This window comes from Schistocerca nitens, chromosome 9, assembly GCF_023898315.1.
Source record: "Schistocerca nitens isolate TAMUIC-IGC-003100 chromosome 9, iqSchNite1.1, whole genome shotgun sequence".
In the NCBI taxonomy this organism is placed as follows: domain Eukaryota; kingdom Metazoa; phylum Arthropoda; class Insecta; order Orthoptera; family Acrididae; genus Schistocerca; species Schistocerca nitens.
In genome coordinates this window covers 530,510,700-530,531,347 of record NC_064622.1, presented here as the reverse complement: position 1 = coordinate 530,531,347, position 20,648 = coordinate 530,510,700, and positions in this window count along the sequence as shown.

Sequence of the window (20,648 nt, the reverse complement as noted above, 5' to 3'; positions counted from 1 at the left end):
TTCAATTCCGATGCGATTTCTATGTTTCATCGTCAATGTGAAGGTCCAAGGGATACCGTAAACCTGCACTGGTGCATCCGAAACTAATACTGGTCTCCCAGGAGCCGCTCAAACCACAAATTCTTAGAAGATTCACTCTTCCTATACTTAAGTCGGCATTGTGCCTTTTGTATTCAATTCCGATGCGATTTCTATGTTTCATCGTCAATGTGAAGGTCCAAGGGATACAGTAAACCTGCACTGGTGCATCGGAATCTAATACTGGTCTCCCAGGAGCCGCTCAAACCACAAACCCTTAGAAGATCACTCTTCTTGTTCTTAAGTCGGCATTGTGCACTTTTTGTATTCAATTCCGATGCGATTTCTATGTTTCATCGTCAATGTGAAGGTCCAAGGGATACAGTAAACCTGCACTGGTGCATCGGAATCTAATACTGGTCTCCCAGGAGCCGCTCAAACCACAAACTCTTAGAAGATTCACTCTTCTTGTACTTAAGTCGGCATTTGCCTTTTGTATTCAATTCCGATGCGATTTCTATGCTTCATCGTCAATGTGAAGGTCCAAGGGATACAGTAAACCTGCACTGGTGCATCAGAATCTAATACTGGTCTCCCAGGAGCCGCTCAAACCACAAACTCTTAGAAGATTCACTCTTCTTGTACTTATGTCGGCATTGTGCCTTTTGTATTCAATTCCGATGCAATTTCTATGTTTCATCGTCAATGAGAAGGTCCAAGGGATACAGTAAACCACCACTGGTTCATCGGAATCTAATACTGGTCTCCCATTAGCCGCTCAAAAACAAACTCTTAGAAGATTCACTTTTCTTGTACTTAAGTCGTCATTGTGCCTTTTGTATTCAATTCCGATGCGATTTCTATGATTCATCGCCAATGTGAAGGTGCGAGGGATACAGTAAACCAGCACTAGTGCATCGGAATCTAATACTGGTCTCCCATTAACCGCTCAAACCACAAACTCTTAGAAGATTCACTCTTCTTGTACTTAAGTCGGCATTGTGCCTTTTGTATTCAATTCCGATGCGATTTCTATGCTTCTACGTAAATGTGAAGGTCCAAGGGATACAGTAAACCTGCACTGGTGCATCGGAATCGAATACTGGTCTCCCAGGAGACGCTCAAACCACAAACTCTTAGAAGATTCACACTTCTAGTACTTAAGTCGGCATTGTGCATTTCGTATTCAATTCCGATGCGATTTCTATGTTTCATCGTCAATGTGAAGGTCCACGGGATACAGTAAACCTGCACTGGTGCAACGGAATCTAATATTGGTCTCCCAGGAGCCGCTCAAACCACAAACTCCAAGATGATTCACTTTTCCTATTCTTAAGTTGGCATTGTGCCTTTTGTATTCAATTCCGATGCGATATCTATGTTTCATCGTCAATGTGAAGGTCCAAGGGATACAGTAAACCTACACTGGTGCATCGGAATCTAATACTGGTCTCCCAGGAGGCACTGAAACCACAAACTCTTAGAAGATTCACTCTTATTGTACTTAAGTCGGCATTGTGCCTTTTGTATTCAATACCGATGCGTTTTCTATGTTTCATCGTGAATGTGTAGGTCCACGGGATACAGTAAACCTGCACTGGTGCATCGGAATCTAATACTGGTCTCCCATTACCTGCTCAAACCACAAACTCTTAGAAGATACACTCTTCCCGTACTAAAGTCGGCATTGTGCCTTTTGTATTCAATTCCGATGCGATTTCTAGGCTTCTTCGTAAATGTGAAGGTCCAAGGGATAAAGTAAACTTGCACTGGTGCATCGGAATCTAATACTGGTCTCCCAGGAGCCGCTCAAACCACAAACTCTTAGAAGATTCACTCTTCCTATACTTAAGTCGGCATTGTGCCTTTTGTATTCAATTCCGATGCGATTTCTATGTTTCATCGTCAATGTGAAGGTCCAAGGGATCCAGTAAACCTGCACTGGTGCATCGGAATCTAATACTGGTCTCCCAGGAGCCGCTCAAACCACAAACTCTTAGAAGATTCATTCTTCTTGTTCTTATGTCGGCATTGTGCATTTTGTATTCAATTCCGATGCGATGTCTATGTTTCATCGTCAATGTGAAGGTCCAAGCGATACAGTAAACCTGCACTGGTGCATCGGAATCTAATACTGGTCTCCCAGGAGCCGCTCAAACCACAAACTCTTAGAAGATTCACTCTTCTTTTACTTAAGTCGGCATTGTGCCTTTTGCATTCAATTCCGATGCGATTTCTATGTTTCATCGTCAATGTGAAGGTCCAAGGTATTCAGTAAACCTGCACTGGTGCATCGGAAGCTAATACTGGTCTCCCAGGAGCCGCCCAAACCCCAAATTCTTCGAAGATTCACTCTTCTTGTACCTAAGTCGGCATTGTGCCTTTTGCATTCAATTCCGATGCGATTTCTATGTTTCATCGTCAATGTGAAGGTCCAAGGGATCCAGTAAACCTGCACTTGTGCATCGGAATCTAATACTGGTCTCCCAGGAGCCGCTCAAACCACAAACTCTTAGAAGATCACTCTTCTTGTTCTTAAGTCGGCATTGTGCACTTTTTGTATTCAATTCCGATGCGATTTCTATGTTTCATCGTCAATGTGAAGGTCCAAGGGATACAGTAAACCTGCACTGGTGCATCGGAATCTAATACTGGTCTCCCAGGAGCCGCTCAAACCACAAACTCTTAGAAGATTCACTCTTCTTGTACTTATGTCGGCATTGTGCCTTTTGTATTCAATTCCGATGCAATTTCTATGTTTCATCGTCAATGTGAAGGTCCAAGGGATACAGTAAACCACCACTGGTTCATCGGAATCTAATACTGGTCTCCCATTAGCCGCTCAAAAACAAACTCTTAGAAGATTCACTTTTCTTGTACTTAAGTCGTCATTGTGCCTTTTGTATTCAATTCCGATGCGATTTCTATGATTCATCGCCAATGTGAAGGTGCGAGGGATACAGTAAACCAGCACTAGTGCATCGGAATCTAATACTGGTCTCCCATTAACCGCTCAAACCACAAACTCTTAGAAGATTCACTCTTCTTGTACTTAAGTCGGCATTGTGCCTTTTGTATTCAATTCCGATGCGATTTCTATGCTTCTTCGTAAATGTGAAGGTCCAAGGGATACAGTAAACCTGCACTGGTGCATCGGAATCGAATACTGGTCTCCCAGGAGACGCTCAAACCACAAACTCTTAGAAGATTCACACTTCTAGTACTTAAGTCGGCATTGTGCATTTCGTATTCAATTCCGATGCGATTTCTATGTTTCATCGTCAATGTGAAGGTCCACGGGATACAGTAAACCTGCACTGGTGCAACGGAATCTAATATTGGTCTCCCAGGAGCCGCTCAAACCACAAACTCCAAGATGATTCACTTTTCCTATTCTTAAGTTGGCATTGTGCCTTTTGTATTCAATTCCGATGCGATATCTATGTTTCATCGTCAATGTGAAGGTCCAAGGGATACAGTAAACCTACACTGGTGCATCGGAATCTAATACTGGTCTCCCAGGAGGCACTGAAACCACAAACTCTTAGAAGATTCACTCTTATTGTACTTAAGTCGGCATTGTGCCTTTTGTATTCAATACCGATGCGTTTTCTATGTTTCATCGTGAATGTGTAGGTCCACGGGATACAGTAAACCTGCACTGGTGCATCGGAATCTAATACTGGTCTCCCATTACCTGCTCAAACCACAAACTCTTAGAAGATACACTCTTCCCGTACTAAAGTCGGCATTGTGCCTTTTGTATTCAATTCCGATGCGATTTCTAGGCTTCTTCGTAAATGTGAAGGTCCAAGGGATAAAGTAAACTTGCACTGGTGCATCGGAATCTAATACTGGTCTCCCAGGAGCCGCTCAAACCACAAACTCTTAGAAGATTCACTCTTCCTATACTTAAGTCGGCATTGTGCCTTTTGTATTCAATTCCGATGCGATTTCTATGTTTCATCGTCAATGTGAAGGTCCAAGGGATCCAGTAAACCTGCACTGGTGCATCGGAATCTAATACTGGTCTCCCAGGAGCCGCTCAAACCACAAACTCTTAGAAGATTCATTCTTCTTGTCCTTATGTCGGCATTGTGCATTTTGTATTCAATTCCGATGCGATGTCTATGTTTCATCGTCAATGTGAAGGTCCAAGCGATACAGTAAACCTGCACTGGTGCATCGGAATCTAATACTGGTCTCCCAGGAGCCGCTCAAACCACAAACTCTTAGAAGATTCACTCATCTTTTACTTAAGTCGGCATTGTGCCTTTTGCATTCAATTCCGATGCGATTTCTATGTTTCATCGTCAATGTGAAGGTCCAAGGTATTCAGTAAACCTGCACTGGTGCATCGGAAGCTAATACTGGTCTCCCAGGAGCCGCTCAAACCCCAAATTCTTCGAAGATTCACTCTTCTTGTACCTAAGTCGGCATTGTGCCTTTTGCATTCAATTCCGATGCGATTTCTATGTTTCATCGTCAATGTGAAGGTCCAAGGGATACAGTAAACCTGCACTGGTGCATCGGAATCTAATACTGGTCTCCCAGGAGCCGCTCAAACCACAAACTCTTAGAAGATTCACTCTTCTTTTACTTAAGTCGGCATTGTGCCTTTTGCATTCAATTCCGATGCGATTTCTATGTTTCATCGTCAATGTGAAGGTCCAAGGTATTCAGTAAACCTGCACTGGTGCATCGGAAGCTAATATTGGTCTCCCAGGAGCCGCTCAAACCCCAAATTCTTCGAAGATTCACTCTTCTTGTACCTAAGTCGACATTGTGCCTTTTGCATTCAATTCCGATGCGATTTCTATGTTTCATCGTCAATGTGAAGGTCCAAGGGATACAGTAAACCTGCACTGGTGCATCGGAATCTAATACTGGTCTCCCAGGAGCCGCTCAAACCACAAACTCTTAGAAGATTCACTCTTCTTGTACTTAAGTCGGCATTGTGCCTTTTGTATTCAAATCCGATGCGATTTCTATGCTTCCTCGTCAATGTGAAAGTCCAAGTGATACAGTAAACCTGCACTGGTCCATCGGAATCTAATACTGGTCTCCCATTAGCCGCTCAAACCACAAACTCTTAGAAGATTCAGTCTTCTTGTACTTAAGTCGGCATTGTGCCTGTTGTATTCAATTCCGATGCGATTTCTATGTTTCATCGTCAATGTGAAGGTCCAAGGGATACAGTAAACATGCACTGGTGCATCGGAATCTAATATTGGTCTCCCAGGAGCCGCTCAAACCACAAACTCTTAGAAGATTCACTCTTCTTGTAATTAAGACGGCATTGTGCCTTTTGTTTTCAATTCCGATGCGATGTTTATGTTTCATCGCCAATGTGAAGGTCCGAGGGATACAGTAAACCTGCACTGGTGCATCGGAATCTAATACTGGTCTCCCAGGAGCCGCTCAACCCACAAACTCATAGAACATTCACTCTTCTTGTACTTAAGTTGGCATTGTGCCCTTTGTATTCAATTCCGATGCGATTTCTATGTTTCATCGTCAATGTGAAGGTCCAAGGGATACAGTAAACCTGCACTGGTTTATCGGAATCTAATACTGGTCTCCCAGGAGCCGCTCAAACCACAAACTCTTATAAGATTGTCTCTTCTTGTACTTAAGTCGGCATTGTGCCTTTTGTAGTCAATTCCGATGCGATTTCTATGCTTCTTCGTAAATGTGAAGGTCCAAGGGATACAGTAAACCTGCACTGGTGCATCGGAATCTAATACTGGTCTCCCAGGAGCCGCTCAAACCACAAACTCTTAGAAGATTCACTCTTCTTGTACTTAAGTCGGCATTGTGCCTTTTGTATTCAAATCCGATGCGATTTCTATGCTTCCTCGTCAATGTGAAAGTCCAAGTGATACAGTAAACCTGCACTGGTCCATCGGAATCTAATACTGGTCTCCCATTAGCCGCTCAAACCACAAACTCTTAGAAGATTCAGTCTTCTTGTACTTAAGTCGGCATTGTGCCTGTTGTATTCAATTCCGATGCGATTTCTATGTTTCATCGTCAATGTGAAGGTCCAAGGGATACAGTAAACATGCACTGGTGCATCGGAATCTAATACTGGTCTCCCAGGAGCCGCTCAAACCACAAACTCTTAGAAGATTCACTCTTCTTGTACTTAAGTCGGCATTTGCCTTTTGTATTCAATTCCGATGCGATTTCTATGCTTCATCGTCAATGTGAAGGTCTAAGGGATACAGTAAACCTGCACTGGTGCATCAGAATCTAATACTGGTCTCCCAGGAGCCGCTCAAACCACAAACTCTTAGAAGATTCACTCTTCTTGTACTTAAGTCGGCATTGTGCCTTTTGTATTCAATTCCGAAGCAATTTCTATGTTTCATCGTCAATGTGAAGGTCCAAGGGATACAGTAAACCTGCACTGGTGCATCGCAATCTAATACTGGTCTCCCATTAGCCGCTCAAAAACAAACTCTTAGAAGATTCACTTTTCTTGTACTTAAGTCGGCATTGTGCCTTTTGTATTCAATTCCGATGCGATTTCTATGTTTCATCGCCAATGTGAAGGTGCGAGGGATACAGTAAACCAGCACTCGTGCATCGGAATCTAATACTGGTCTCCCATTAACCGCTCAAACCACAAACTCTTAGAAGATTCACTCTTCTTGTACTAAAGTCGGCATTGTGCATTTTGTATTCAATTCCGATGCGATTTCTATGTTTCATCGTCAATGTGAAGGTCCAAGGGATACCGTAAACCTGTACTGGTGCATCCGAATCTAATACTGGTCTCCCAGGAGCCGCTCAAACCACAAATTCTTAGAAGATTCACTCTTCCTATACTTAAGTCGGCATTGTGCCTTTTGTATTCAATTCCGATGCGATTTCTATGTTTCATCGTCAATGTGAAGGTCCAAGGGAACCAGTAAACCTGCACTTGTGCATCGGAATCTAATACTGGTCTCCCAGGAGCCGCTCAAACCACAAACTCTTAGAAGATCACTCTTCTTGTTCTTAAGTTGGCATTGTGCACTTTTTGTATTCAATTCCGATGCGATTTCTATGTTTCATCGTCAATGTGAAGGTCCAAGGGATACAGTAAACCTGCACTGGTGCATCGGAATCTAATACTGGTCTCCCAGGAGTCGCTCAAACCACAAACTCTTAGAAGATTCACTCTTCTTGTACTTAAGTCGGCATTTGCCTTTTGTATTCAATTCCGATGCGATTTCTATGCTTCATCGTCAATGTGAAGGTCCAAGGGATACAGTAAACCTGCACTGGTTCATCGGAATCTAATACTGGTCTCCCATTAGCCGCTCAAAAACAAACTCTTAGAAGATTCACTTTTCTTGTACTTAAGTCGTCATTGTGCCTTTTGTATTCAATTCCGATGCGATTTCTATGATTCATCGCCAATGTGAAGGTGCGAGGGATACAGTAAACCAGCACTAGTGCATCGGAATCTAATACTGGTCTCCCATTAACCGCTCAAACCACAAACTCTTAGAAGATTCACTCTTCTTGTACTTAAGTCGGCATTGTGCCTTTTGTATTCAATTCCGATGCGATTTCTATGCTTCTTCGTAAATGTGAAGGTCCAAGGGATACAGTAAACCTGCACTGGTGCATCGGAATCGAATACAGGTCTCCCAGGAGACGCTCAAACCACAAACTCTTAGAAGATTCACACTTCTAGTACTTAAGTCGGCATTGTGCATTTCGTATTCAATTCCGATGCGATTTCTATGTTTCATCGTCAATGTGAAGGTCCACGGGATACAGTAAACCTGCACTGGTGCAACGGAATCTAATATTGGTCTCCCAGGAGCCGCTCAAACCACAAACTCCTAGATGATTCACTCTTCCTATTCTTAAGTTGGCATTGTGCCTTTTGTATTCAATTCCGATGCGATATCTATGTTTCATCGTCAATGTGAAGGTCCAAGGGATACAGTAAACCTACACTGGTGCATCGGAATCTAATACTGGTCTCCCAGGAGGCACTGAAACAACAAACTCTTAGAAGATTCACTCTTATTGTACTTAAGTCGGCATTGTGCCTTTTGTATTCAATACCGATGCGTTTTCTATGTTTCATCGTGAATGTGTAGGTCCACGGGATACAGTAAACCTGCACTGGTGCATCGGAATCTAATACTGGTCTCCCATTAACCGCTCAAACCACAAACTCTTAGAAGATACACTCTTCCCGTACTGAAGTCGGCATTGTGCCTTTTGTATTCAATTCCGATGCGATTTCTAGGCTTCTTCGTAAATGTGAAGGTCCAAGGGATAAAGTAAACTTGCACTGGTGCATCGGAATCTAATACTGGTCTCCCAGAAGCCGCTCAAACCACAAACTCTTAGAAGATTCACTCTTCCTATACTTAAGTCGGCATTGTGCCTTTTGTATTCAATTCCGATGCGATTTCTATGTTTCATCGTCAATGTGAAGGTCCAAGGGATCCAGTAAACCTGCACTGGTGCATCGGAATCTAACACTGGTCTCCCAGGAGCCGCTCAAACCACAAACTCTTAGAAGATTCATTCTTCTTGTTCTTATGTCGGCATTGTGCATTTTGTATTCAATTCCGATGCGATTTCTATGTTTCATCGTCAATGTGAAGGTCCAAGCGATACAGTTAACCTGCACTGGTGCATCGGAATCTAATACTGGTCTCCCAGGAGCCGCTCAAACCACAAACTCTTAGAAGATTCACTCTTCTTTTACTTAAGTCGGCATTGTGCCTTTTGCATTCAATTCCGATGCGATTTCTATGTTTCATCGTCAATGTGAAGGTCCAAGGTATTCAGTAAACCTGCACTGGTGCATCGGAAGCTAATACTGGTCTCCCAGGAGCCGCTCAAACCCCAAATTCTTAGAAGATTCACTCTTCTTGTACCTAAGTCGGCATTGTGCCTTTTGCATTCAATTCCGATGCGATTTCTATGTTTCATCGTCAATGTGAAGGTCCAAGGGATACAGTAAACCTGCACTGGTGCATCGGAATCTAATACTGGTCTCCCAGGAGCCGCTCAAACCACAAACTCTTAGAAGATTCACTCTTCTTGTACTTAAGTCGGCATTGTGCCCTTTGTATTCAAATCCGATGCGATTTCTATGCTTCCTCGTCAATGTGAAAGTCCAAGTGATACAGTAAACCTGCACTGGTCCATCGGAATCTAATACTGGTCTCCCATTAGCCGCTCAAACCACAAACTCTTAGAAGATTCAGTCTTCTTGTACTTAAGTCGGCATTGTGCCTGTTGTATTCAATTCCGATGCGATTTCTATGTTTCATCGTCAATGTGAAGGTCCAAGGGATACAGTAAACATGCACTGGTGCATCGGAATCTAATATTGGTCTCCCAGGAGCCGCTCAAACCACAAACTCTTAGAAGATTCACTCTTCTTGTAATTAAGACGGCATTGTGCCTTTTGTTTTCAATTCCGATGCGATGTTTATGTTTCATCGCCAATGTGAAGGTCCGAGGGATACAGTAAACCTGCACTGGTGCATCGGAATCTAATACTGGTCTCCCAGGAGCCGCTCAACCCACAAACTCATAGAACATTCACTCTTCTTGTACTTAAGTTGGCATTGTGCCCTTTGTATTCAATTCCGATGCGATTTCTATGTTTCATCGTCAATGTGAAGGTCCAAGGGATACAGTAAACCTGCACTGGTTTATCGGAATCTAATACTGGTCTCCCAGGAGCCGCTCAAACCACAAACTCTTAGAAGATTGTCTCTTCTTGTACTTAAGTCGGCATTGTGCCTTTTGTAGTCAATTCCGATGCGATTTCTATGCTTCTTCGTAAATGTGAAGGTCCAAGGGATACAGTAAACCTGCACTGGTGCATCGGAATCTAATACTGGTCTCCCAGGAGCCGCTCAAACCACAAACTCTTCGAAGATTCACTCTTCCTATACTTATGTCGGTATTGAGCTTTTTGTATTCAATTCCGATGGGATTTCTATGTTCATCGCCAATGTGAAGGTGCGAGGGATACAGTAAACCTGCACTGGTGCATCGGAATCTAATACTGGTCTCCCAGGAGCCGCTCAAACCACAAACTCATAGAAGATTCACTCTTCTTGTACTTAAGTCGGCATTGTGCATTTTGTATTCAATTCCGATGCGATTTCTATGTTTCATCGTCAATGTTAAGGTCCAAGGGATACAGTAAACCGGCACTGGTGCATCGGAATCTAATACTGGTCTCCCAGGAGCCGCTCAAACCACAAACTCTTAGAAGATTCACTCTTCTTGTACTTAAGTCGGCATTGTGCCTTTTGTATTGAATTCCGATGCGATTTCTATGTTTCATCGTCAATGTGAAGGTCCAAGGGATACAGTAAACCTGCACTGGTGGATCGGAATCTAATACTGGTCTCCCAGGAGCCGCTCAAACCACAAACTCTTAGAAGATTCACTCTTCCTATACTTAAAACGGCATTGTGGCTTTTGTATTCAATTCCGATGCGATTTCAATGTTTCATCGTCAATGTGAAGGTCCAAGGGATACAGTAAACCTGCACTGGTGCATCGGAATCGAATACTGGTCTCCCAGGAGACGCTCAAACCACAAACTCTTAGAAGATTCACACTTCTAGTACTTAAGTCGGCATTGTGCATTTCGTATTCAATTCCGATGCGATTTCTATGTTTCATCGTCAATGTGAAGGTCCACGGGATACAGTAAACCTGCACTGGTGCAACGGAATCTAATATTGGTCTCCCAGGAGCCGCTCAAACCACAAACTCCTAGATGATTCACTCTTCCTATTCTTAAGTTGGCATTGTGCCTTTTGTATTCAATTCCGATGCGATATCTATGTTTCATCGTCAATGTGAAGGTCCAAGGGATACAGTAAACCTACACTGGTGCATCGGAATCTAATACTGGTCTCCCAGGAGGCACTGAAACCACAAACTCTTAGAAGATTCACTCTTATTGTACTTAAGTCGGCATTGTGCCTTTTGTATTCAATACCGATGCGTTTTCTATGTTTCATCGTGAATGTGTAGGTCCACGGGATACAGTAAACCTGCACTGGTGCATCGGAATCTAATACTGGTCTCCCATTAACCGCTCAAACCACAAACTCTTAGAAGATACACTCTTCCCGTACTGAAGTCGGCATTTGCCTTTTGTATTCAATTCCGATGCGATTTCTAGGCTTCTTCGTAAATGTGAAGGTCCAAGGGATAAAGTAAATTTGCACTGGTGCATCGGAATCTAATACTGGTCTCCCAGGAGCCGCTCAAACCACAAACTCTTAGAAGATTCACTCTTCCTATACTTAAGTCGGCATTGTGCCTTTTGTATTCAATTCCGATGCGATTTCTATGTTTCATCGTCAATGTGAAGGTCCAAGGGATCCAGTAAACCTGCACTGGTGCATCGGAATCTAATACTGGTCTCCCAGGAGCCGCTCAAACCACAAACTCTTAGAAGATTCATTCTTCTTGTTCTTATGTCGGCATTGTGCATTTTGTATTCAATTCCGATGCGATTTCTATGTTTCATCGTCAATGTGAAGGTCCAAGCGATACAGTTAACCTGCACTGGTGCATCGGAATCTAATACTGGTCTCCCAGGAGCCGCTCAAACCACAAACTCTTAGAAGATTCACTCTTCTTTTACTTAAGTCGGCATTGTGCCTTTTGCATTCAATTCCGATGCGATTTCTATGTTTCATCGTCAATGTGAAGGTCCAAGGTATTCAGTAAACCTGCACTGGTGCATCGGAAGCTAATACTGGTCTCCCAGGAGCCGCTCAAACCCCAAATTCTTAGAAGATTCACTCTTCTTGTACCTAAGTCGGCATTGTGCCTTTTGCATTCAATTCCGATGCGATTTCTATGTTTCATCGTCAATGTGAAGGTCCAAGGGATACAGTAAACCTGCACTGGTGCATCGGAATCTAATACTGGTCTCCCAGGAGCCGCTCAAACCACAAACTCTTAGAAGATTCACTCTTCTTGTACTTAAGTCGGCATTGTGCCTTTTGTATTCAAATCCGATGCGATTTCTATGCTTCCTCGTCAATGTGAAAGTCCAAGTGATACAGTAAACCTGCACTGGTCCATCGGAATCTAATACTGGTCTCCCATTAGCCGCTCAAACCACAAACTCTTAGAAGATTCAGTCTTCTTGTACTTAAGTCGGCATTGTGCCTGTTGTATTCAATTCCGATGCGATTTCTATGTTTCATCGTCAATGTGAAGGTCCAAGGGATACAGTAAACATGCACTGGTGCATCGGAATCTAATATTGGTCTCCCAGGAGCCGCTCAAACCACAAACTCTTAGAAGATTCACTCTTCTTGTAATTAAGACGGCATTGTGCCTTTTGTTTTCAATTCCGATGCGATGTTTATGTTTCATCGCCAATGTGAAGGTCCGAGGGATACAGTAAACCTGCACTGTTGCATCGGAATCTAATACTGGTCTCCCAGGAGCCGCTCAACCCACAAACTCATAGAACATTCACTCTTCTTGTACTTAAGTTGGCATTGTGCCCTTTGTATTCAATTCCGATGCGATTTCTATGTTTCATCGTCAATGTGAAGGTCCAAGGGATACAGTAAACCTGCACTGGTTTATCGGAATCTAATACTGGTCTCCCAGGAGCCGCTCAAACCACAAACTCTTATAAGATTGTCTCTTCTTGTACTTAAGTCGGCATTGTGCATTTTGTATTCAATTCCGATGCGATTTCTATGTTTCATCGTCAATGTTAAGGTCCAAGGGATACAGTAAATCGGCACTGGTGCATCGGAATCTAATACTGGTCTCCCAGGAGCCGCTCAAACCACAAACTCTTAGAAGATTCACTCTTCTTGTACTTAAGTCGGCATTGTGCCTTTTGTATTGAATTCCGATGCGATTTCTATGTTTCATCGTCAATGTGAAGGTCCAAGGGATACAGTAAACCTGCACTGGTGGATCGGAATCTAATACTGGTCTCCCAGGAGCCGCTCAAACCACAAACTCTTAGAAGATTCACTCTTCCTATACTTAAAACGGCATTGTGGCTTTTGTATTCAATTCCGATGCGATTTCAATGTTTCATCGTCAATGTGAAGGTCCAAGGGATACAGTAAACCTGCACTGGTGCATCGGAATCCAATACTGGTCTCCCAGGGGCCGCTCAAACCACAAACTCTTAGAAGATTCATTCTTCTTGTACTTAAGTTGGGATTGTGCATTTTGTATTCAATTCCGATGCGATTTATATGTTTCATCGTCAATGTGAAGGTCCAAGGGATACAGTAAACCTGCACTGGTGCATCGGAATCTAATACTGGTCTCCCAGGAGCCGCTCAAACCACAAACTCTTAGAAGATTCACTCTTCTTGTACTAAAGTCGGCATTGTGCATTTTGTATTCAACTCCGATGCGATTTCTATGTTTCATCGTCAATGTGAAGGTCTACGGGATACAGTAAACCTGTACTGGTGCATCGGAATCTAATACTGGTCTCCCAGGAGCCGCTCAAACCATAAATTCTTAGAAGATTCACTCTTCCTATACTTAAGTCGGCATTGTGCCTTTTGTATTCAATTCCGATGCGATTTCTATGTTTCATCGTCAATGTGAAGGTCCAAGGGATCCAGTAAACCTGCACTGGTGCATCGGAATCTAATACTGGTCTCCCAGGTGCCGCTCAAACCACAAACTCTTAGAAGATCACTCTTCTTGTTCTTAAGTCGGCATTGTGCACTTTTTGTATTCAATTCCGATGCGATTTCTATGTTTCATCGTCAATGTGAAGCTCCAAGGGATACAGTAAACCTGCACTGGTGCATCGGAATCTAATACTGGTCTCCCAGGTGCCGCTCAAACCACAAACTCTTAGATGATTCACTCTTCTTGTACTTAAGTCTGCATTATGCCTTTTGTATTCAATTCCGATGCGATTTCTATGCTTCATCGTCAATGTGAAGGTCCAAGGGATACAGTAAACCTGCACTGACGCATCAGAATCTAATAATGGTCTCCCAGGAGCCGCTCAAACCACAAATTCTTAGAAGATTCACTCTTCTTGTACTTAAGTCGGCATTATGCCTTTGGTATTCAATTCCGATGCAATATCTATGTTTCATCGTCAATGTGAAGGTCCAAGGGATACAGTAAACCTGCACTGGTGCATCGGAATCTAATACTGGTCTCCCATTAGCCGCTCAAAAACAAACTCTTAGAAGATTCACTTCTTGTACTTAAGTCGGCATTGTGCCTTTTGTATTCAATTCCGATGCGATTTCTATGTTTCATCGCCGATGTGAAGGTCCAAGGGATACAGTAAACCTGCACTGGTGCATCGGAATCTAATACTGGTCTCCCATTAACTGCTCAAACCACATACTCTTAGAAGATTCACTATTCTTGTACTTAAGGCGGCATTGTGCCTTTTGTATTCAATTCCGATGCGATTTCTATGCTTCTTCGTAAATGTGAAGGTCCAAGGGATACAGTAAACCTGCAATGGTGCATCGGAATCTAATACTTGTCTCCCAGGAGCCGCTCAAACCACAAACTCTTCGAAGAGTAACTCTTCCTATACTTATGACGGCATTGTGCCTTTTGTATTCAATACCGATGCGATTTCTATGATTCATCGCCAATGTGGAGGTGCGAGGGATACAGTAAACCTGCACTCGTGCATCGGAATCTAATACTGGTCTCCCATTAACCGCTCAAACCACAAACTCTTAGAAGATTCACTCTTCTTGTACTTAAGTCGGCATTTGCCTTTTGTATTCAAATCCGATGCGATTTCTATGCTTCATCGTCAATGTGAAGGTCTAAGGGATACAGTAAACCTGCACTGGTGCATCAGAATCTAATACTGGTCTCCCAGGAGCCGCTCAAACCACAAACTCTTAGAAGATTCACTCTTCTTGTACTTAAGTCGGCATTGTGCCTTTTGTATTCAATTCCGATGCAATTTCTATGTATCATCGTCAATGTGAAGGTCCAAGGAATACAGTAAACCTGCACTGGTGCATCGGAATCTAATACTGGTCTCCCATTAGCCGCTCAAAAACAAACTCTTAGAAGATTCACTTTTCTTGTACTTAAGTCGGCATTGTGCCTTTTGTATTCAATTCCGATGCGATTTCTATGTTTCATCGCCAATGTGAAGGTGCGAGGGATACAGTAAACCAGCACTCGTGCATCGGAATCTAATACTGGTCTCCCATTAACCGCTCAAACCACAAACTCTTAGAAGATTCACTCTTCTTGTACTAAAGTCGGCATTGTGCATTTTGTATTCAATTCCGATGCGATTTCTATGTTTCATCGTCAATGTGAAGGTCCAAGGGATACCGTAAACCTGTACTGGTGCATCCGAAACTAATACTGGTCTCCCAGGAGCCGCTCAAACCACAAATTCTTAGAAGATTCACTCTTCCTATACTTAAGTCGGCATTGTGCCTTTTGTATTCAATTCCGATGCGATTTCTATGTTTCATCGTCAATGTGAAGGTCCAAGGGATCCAGTAAACCTGCACTTGTGCATCGGAATCTAATACTGGTCTCCCAGGAGCCGCTCAAACCACAAACTCTTAGAAGATCACTCTTCTTGTTCTTAAGTCGGCATTGTGCACTTTTTGTATTCAATTCCGATGCGATTTCTATGTTTCATCGTCAATGTGAAGGTCCAAGGGATACAGTAAACCTGCACTGGTGCATCGGAATCTAATACTGGTCTCCCAGGAGCCGCTCAAACCACAAACTCTTAGAAGATTCACTCTTCTTGTACTTAAGTCGGCATTTGCCTTTTGTATTCAATTCCGATGCGATTTCTATGCTTCATCGTCAATGTGAAGGTCCAAGGGATCCAGTAAACCTGCACTGGTGCATCAGAATCTAATACTGGTCTCCCAGGAGCCGCTCAAACCACAAATTCTTAGAAGATTCACTCTTCTTGTACTTATGTCGGCACTGTGCCTTTTGTATTCAATTCCGATGCAATTTCTATGTTTCATCGTCAATGTGAAGGTCCAAGGGATACAGTAAACCTGCACTGGTTCATCGGAATCTAATACTGGTCTCCCATTAGCCGCTCAAAAACAAACTCTTAGAAGATTCACTTTTCTTGTACTTAAGTCGTCATTGTGCCTTTTGTATTCAATTCCGATGCGATTTCTATGATTCATCGCCAATGTGAAGGTGCGAGGGATACAGTAAACCAGCACTAGTGCATCGGAATCTAATACTGGTCTCCCATTAACCGCTCAAACCACAAACTCTTAGAAGATTCACTCTTCTTGTACTTAAGTCGGCATTGTGCCTTTTGTATTCAATTCCGATGCGATTTCTATGCTTCTTCGTAAATGTGAAGGTCCAAGGGATACAGTAAACCTGCACTGGTGCATCGGAATCGAATACTGGTGTCCCAGGAGACGCTCAAACCACAAACTCTTAGAAGATTCACACTTCTAGTACTTAAGTCGGCATTGTGCATTTCGTATTCAATTCCGATGCGATTTCAATGTTTCATCGTCAATGTGAAGGTCCACGGGATACAGTAAACCTGCACTGGTGCAACGGAATCTAATATTGGTGTCCCAGGAGCCGCTCAAACCACAAACTCCTAGATGATTCACTCTTCCTATTCTTAAGTTGGCATTGTGCCTTTTGTATTCAATTCCGATGCGATATCTATGTTTCATCGTCAATGTGAAGGTCCAAGGGATACAGTAAACCTACACTGGTGCATCGGAATCTAATACTGGTCTCCCAGGAGGCACTGAAACCACAAACTCTTAGAAGATTCACTCTTATTGTACTTAAGTCGGCATTGTGCCTTTTGTATTCAATACCGATGCGTTTTCTATGTTTCATCGTGAATGTGTAGGTCCACGGGATACAGTAAACCTGCACTGGTGCATCGGAATCTAATACTGGTCTCCCATTAACCGCTCAAACCACAAACTCTTAGAAGATACACTCTTCCCGTACTAAAGTCGGCATTGTGCCTTTTGTATTCAATTCCGATGCGATTTCTAGGCTTCTTCGTAAATGTGAAGGTCCAAGGGATAAAGTAAACTTGCACTGGTGCATCGGAATCTAATACTGGTCTCCCAGGAGCCGCTCAAACCACAAAATCTTAGAAGATTTACTCTTCCTATACTTAAGTCGGCATTGTGCCTTTTGTATTCAATTCCGATGCGATTTCTATGTTTCATCGTCAATGTGAAGGTCCAAGGGATCCAGTAAACCTGCACTGGTGCATCGGAATCTAATACTGGTCTCCCAGGAGCCGCTCAAACCACAAACTCTTAGAAGATTCATTCTTCTTGTTCTTATGTCGGCATTGTGCATTTTGTATTCAATTCCGATGCGATTTCTATGTTTCATCGTCAATGTGAAGGTCCAAGCGATACAGTAAACCTGCACTGGTGCATCGGAATCTAATACTGGTCTCCCAGGAGCCGCTCATACCACAAACTCTTAGAAGATTCACTCTTCTTTTACTTAAGTCGGCATTGTGCCTTTTGCATTCAATTCCGATGCGATTTCTATGTTTCATCGTCAATGTGAAGGTCCAAGGTATTCAGTAAACCTGCACTGGTGCATCGAAAGCTAATACTGGTCTCCCAGGAGCCGCTCAAACCCCAAATTCTTAGAAGATTCACTCTTCTTGTACCTAAGTCGGCATTGTGCCTTTTGCATTCAATTCCGATGCGATTTCTATGTTTCATCGTCAATGTGAAGGTCCAAGGGATACAGTAAACCTGCACTGGTGCATCGGAATCTAATACTGGTCTCCCAGGAGCCGCTCAAACCACAAACTCTTCTAAGATTGTCTCTTCTTGTACTTAAGTCGGCATTGTGCCTTTTGTAGTCAATTCCGATGCGATTTCTATGATTCTTCGTTAATGTGAAGGTCCAAGGGATACAGTAAACCTGCACTGGTGCATCGGAATCTAATACTGGTCTCCCAGGAGCCGCTCAAACCACAAACTCTTAGAAGATTCACTCTTCTTGTACTTAAGTCGGCATTGTGCCTTTTGTATTCAAATCCGATGCGATTTCTATGCTTCCTCGTCAATGTGAAAGTCCAAGTGATACAGTAAACCTGCACTGGTCCATCGGAATCTAATACTGGTCTCCCATTAGCCGCTCAAACCACAAACTCTTAGAAGATTCAGTCTTCTTGTACTTAAGTCGGCATTTGCCTTTTGTATTCAATTCCGATGCGATTTCTATGCTTCATCGTCAATGTGAAGGTCTAAGGGATACAGTAAACCTGCACTGGTGCATCAGAATCTAATACTGGTCTCCCAGGAGCCGCTCAAACCACAAACTCTTAGAAGATTCACTCTTCTTGTACTTAAGTCGGCATTGTGCCTTTTGTATTCAATTCCGATGCAATTTCTATGTTTCATCGTCAATGTGAAGGTCCAAGGGATACAGTAAACCTGCACTGGTTCATCGGAATCTAATACTGGTCTCCCATTAGCCGCTCAAAAACAAACTCTTAGAAGATTCACTTTTCTTGTACTTAAGTCGTCATTGTGCCTTTTGTATTCAATTGTGATGCGATTTCTATGATTCATCGCCAATGTGAAGGTGCGAGGGATACAGTAAACCAGCACTAGTGCATCGGAATCTAATACTGGTCTCCCATTAACCGCTCAAACCACAAACTCTTAGAAGATTCACTCTTCTTGTACTTAAGTCGGCATTGTGCCTTTTGTATTCAATTCCGATGCGATTTCTATGCCTCTTCGTAAATGAGAAGGTCCAAGGGATACAGTAAACCTGCACTGGTGCATCGGAATCGAATACTGGTCTCCCAGGAGACGCTCAAACCACAAACTCTTAGAAGATTCACACTTCTAGTACTTAAGTCGGCATTGTGCATTTCGTATTCAATTCCGATGCGATTTCAATGTTTCATCGTCAATGTGAAGGTCCACGGGATACAGTAAACCTGCACTGGTGCAACGGAATCTAATATTGGTCTCCCAGGAGCCGCTCAAACCACAAACTCCTAGATGATTCACTCTTCCTATTCTTAAGTTGGCATTGTGCCTTTTGTATTCAATTCCGATGCGATATCTATGTTTCATCGTCAATGTGAAGGTCCAAGGGATACAGTAAACCTACACTGGTGCATCGGAATCTAATACTGGTCTCCCAGGAGGCACTGAAACCACAAACTCTTAGAAGATTCACTCTTATTGTACTTAAGTCGGCATTGTGCCTTTTGTATTCAATACCGATGCGTTTTCTATGTTTCATCGTGAATGTGTAGGTCCACGGGATACAGTAAACCTGCACTGGTGCATCGGAATCTAATACTGGTCTCCCATTAACCGCTCAAACCACAAACTCTTAGAAGATACACTCTTCCCGTACTAAAGTCGGCATTGTGCCTTTTGTATTCAATTCCGATGCGATTTCTAGGCTTCTTCGTAAATGTGAAGGTCCAAGGGATAAAGTAAACTTGCACTGGTGCATCGGAATCTAATACTGGTCTCCAGGGAGCCGCTCAAACCACAAACTCTTAGAAGATTCACTCTTCCTATACTTAAGTCGGCATTGTGCCTTTTGTATTCAATTCCGATGCGATTTCTATGTTTCATCGTCAATGTGAAGGTCCAAGGGATCCAGTAAACCTGCACTGGTGCATCGGAATCTAATACTGGTCTCCCAGGAGCCGCTCAAACCACAAACTCTTAGAAGATTCATTCTTCTTGTTCTTATGTCGGCATTGTGCATTTTGTATTCAATTCCGATGCGATTTCTATGTTTCATCGTCAATGTGAAGGTCCAAGCGATACAGTAAACCTGCACTGGTGCATCGGAATCTAATACTGGTCTCCCAGGAGCCGCTCAAACCACAAACTCTTAGAAGATTCACTCTTCTTTTACTTAAGTCGGCATTGTGCCTTTTGCATTCAATTCCGATGCGATTTCTATGTTTCATCGTCAATGTGAAGGTCCAAGGTATTCAGTAAACCTGCACTGGTGCATCGGAAGCTAATACTGGTCTCCCAGGAGCCGCTCAAACCCCAAATTCTTCGAAGATTCACTCTCCCTATACTTAAGTCGGCATTGTGCCTTTTGTATTCAATTCCGATGCGATTTCTATGTTTCATCGTCAATGTGAAGGTCCAAGGGATCCAGTAAACCTGCACTTGTGCATCGGAATCTAATACTGGTCTCCCAGGAGCCGCTCAAACCACAAACTCTTAGAAGATCACTCTTCTTGTTCTTAAGTCGGCATTGTGCACTTTTTGTATTCAATTCCGATGCGATTTCTATGTTTCATCGTCAATGTGAAGGTCCAAGGGATACAGTAAACCTGCACTGGTGCATCGGAATCTAATACTGGTCTCCCAGGAGCCGCTCAAACCACAAACTCTTAGAAGATTCACTCTTCTTGTACTTAAGTCGGCATTTGCCTTTTGTATTCAATTCCGATGCGATTTCTATGCTTCATCGTCAATGTGAAGGTCCAAGGGATACAGTAAACCTGCACTGGTGCATCAGAATCTAATACTGGTCTCCCAGGAGCCGCTCAAACCACAAATTCTTAGAAGATTCACTCTTCTTGTACTTATGTCGGCACTGTGCCTTTTGTATTCAATTCCGATGCAATTTCT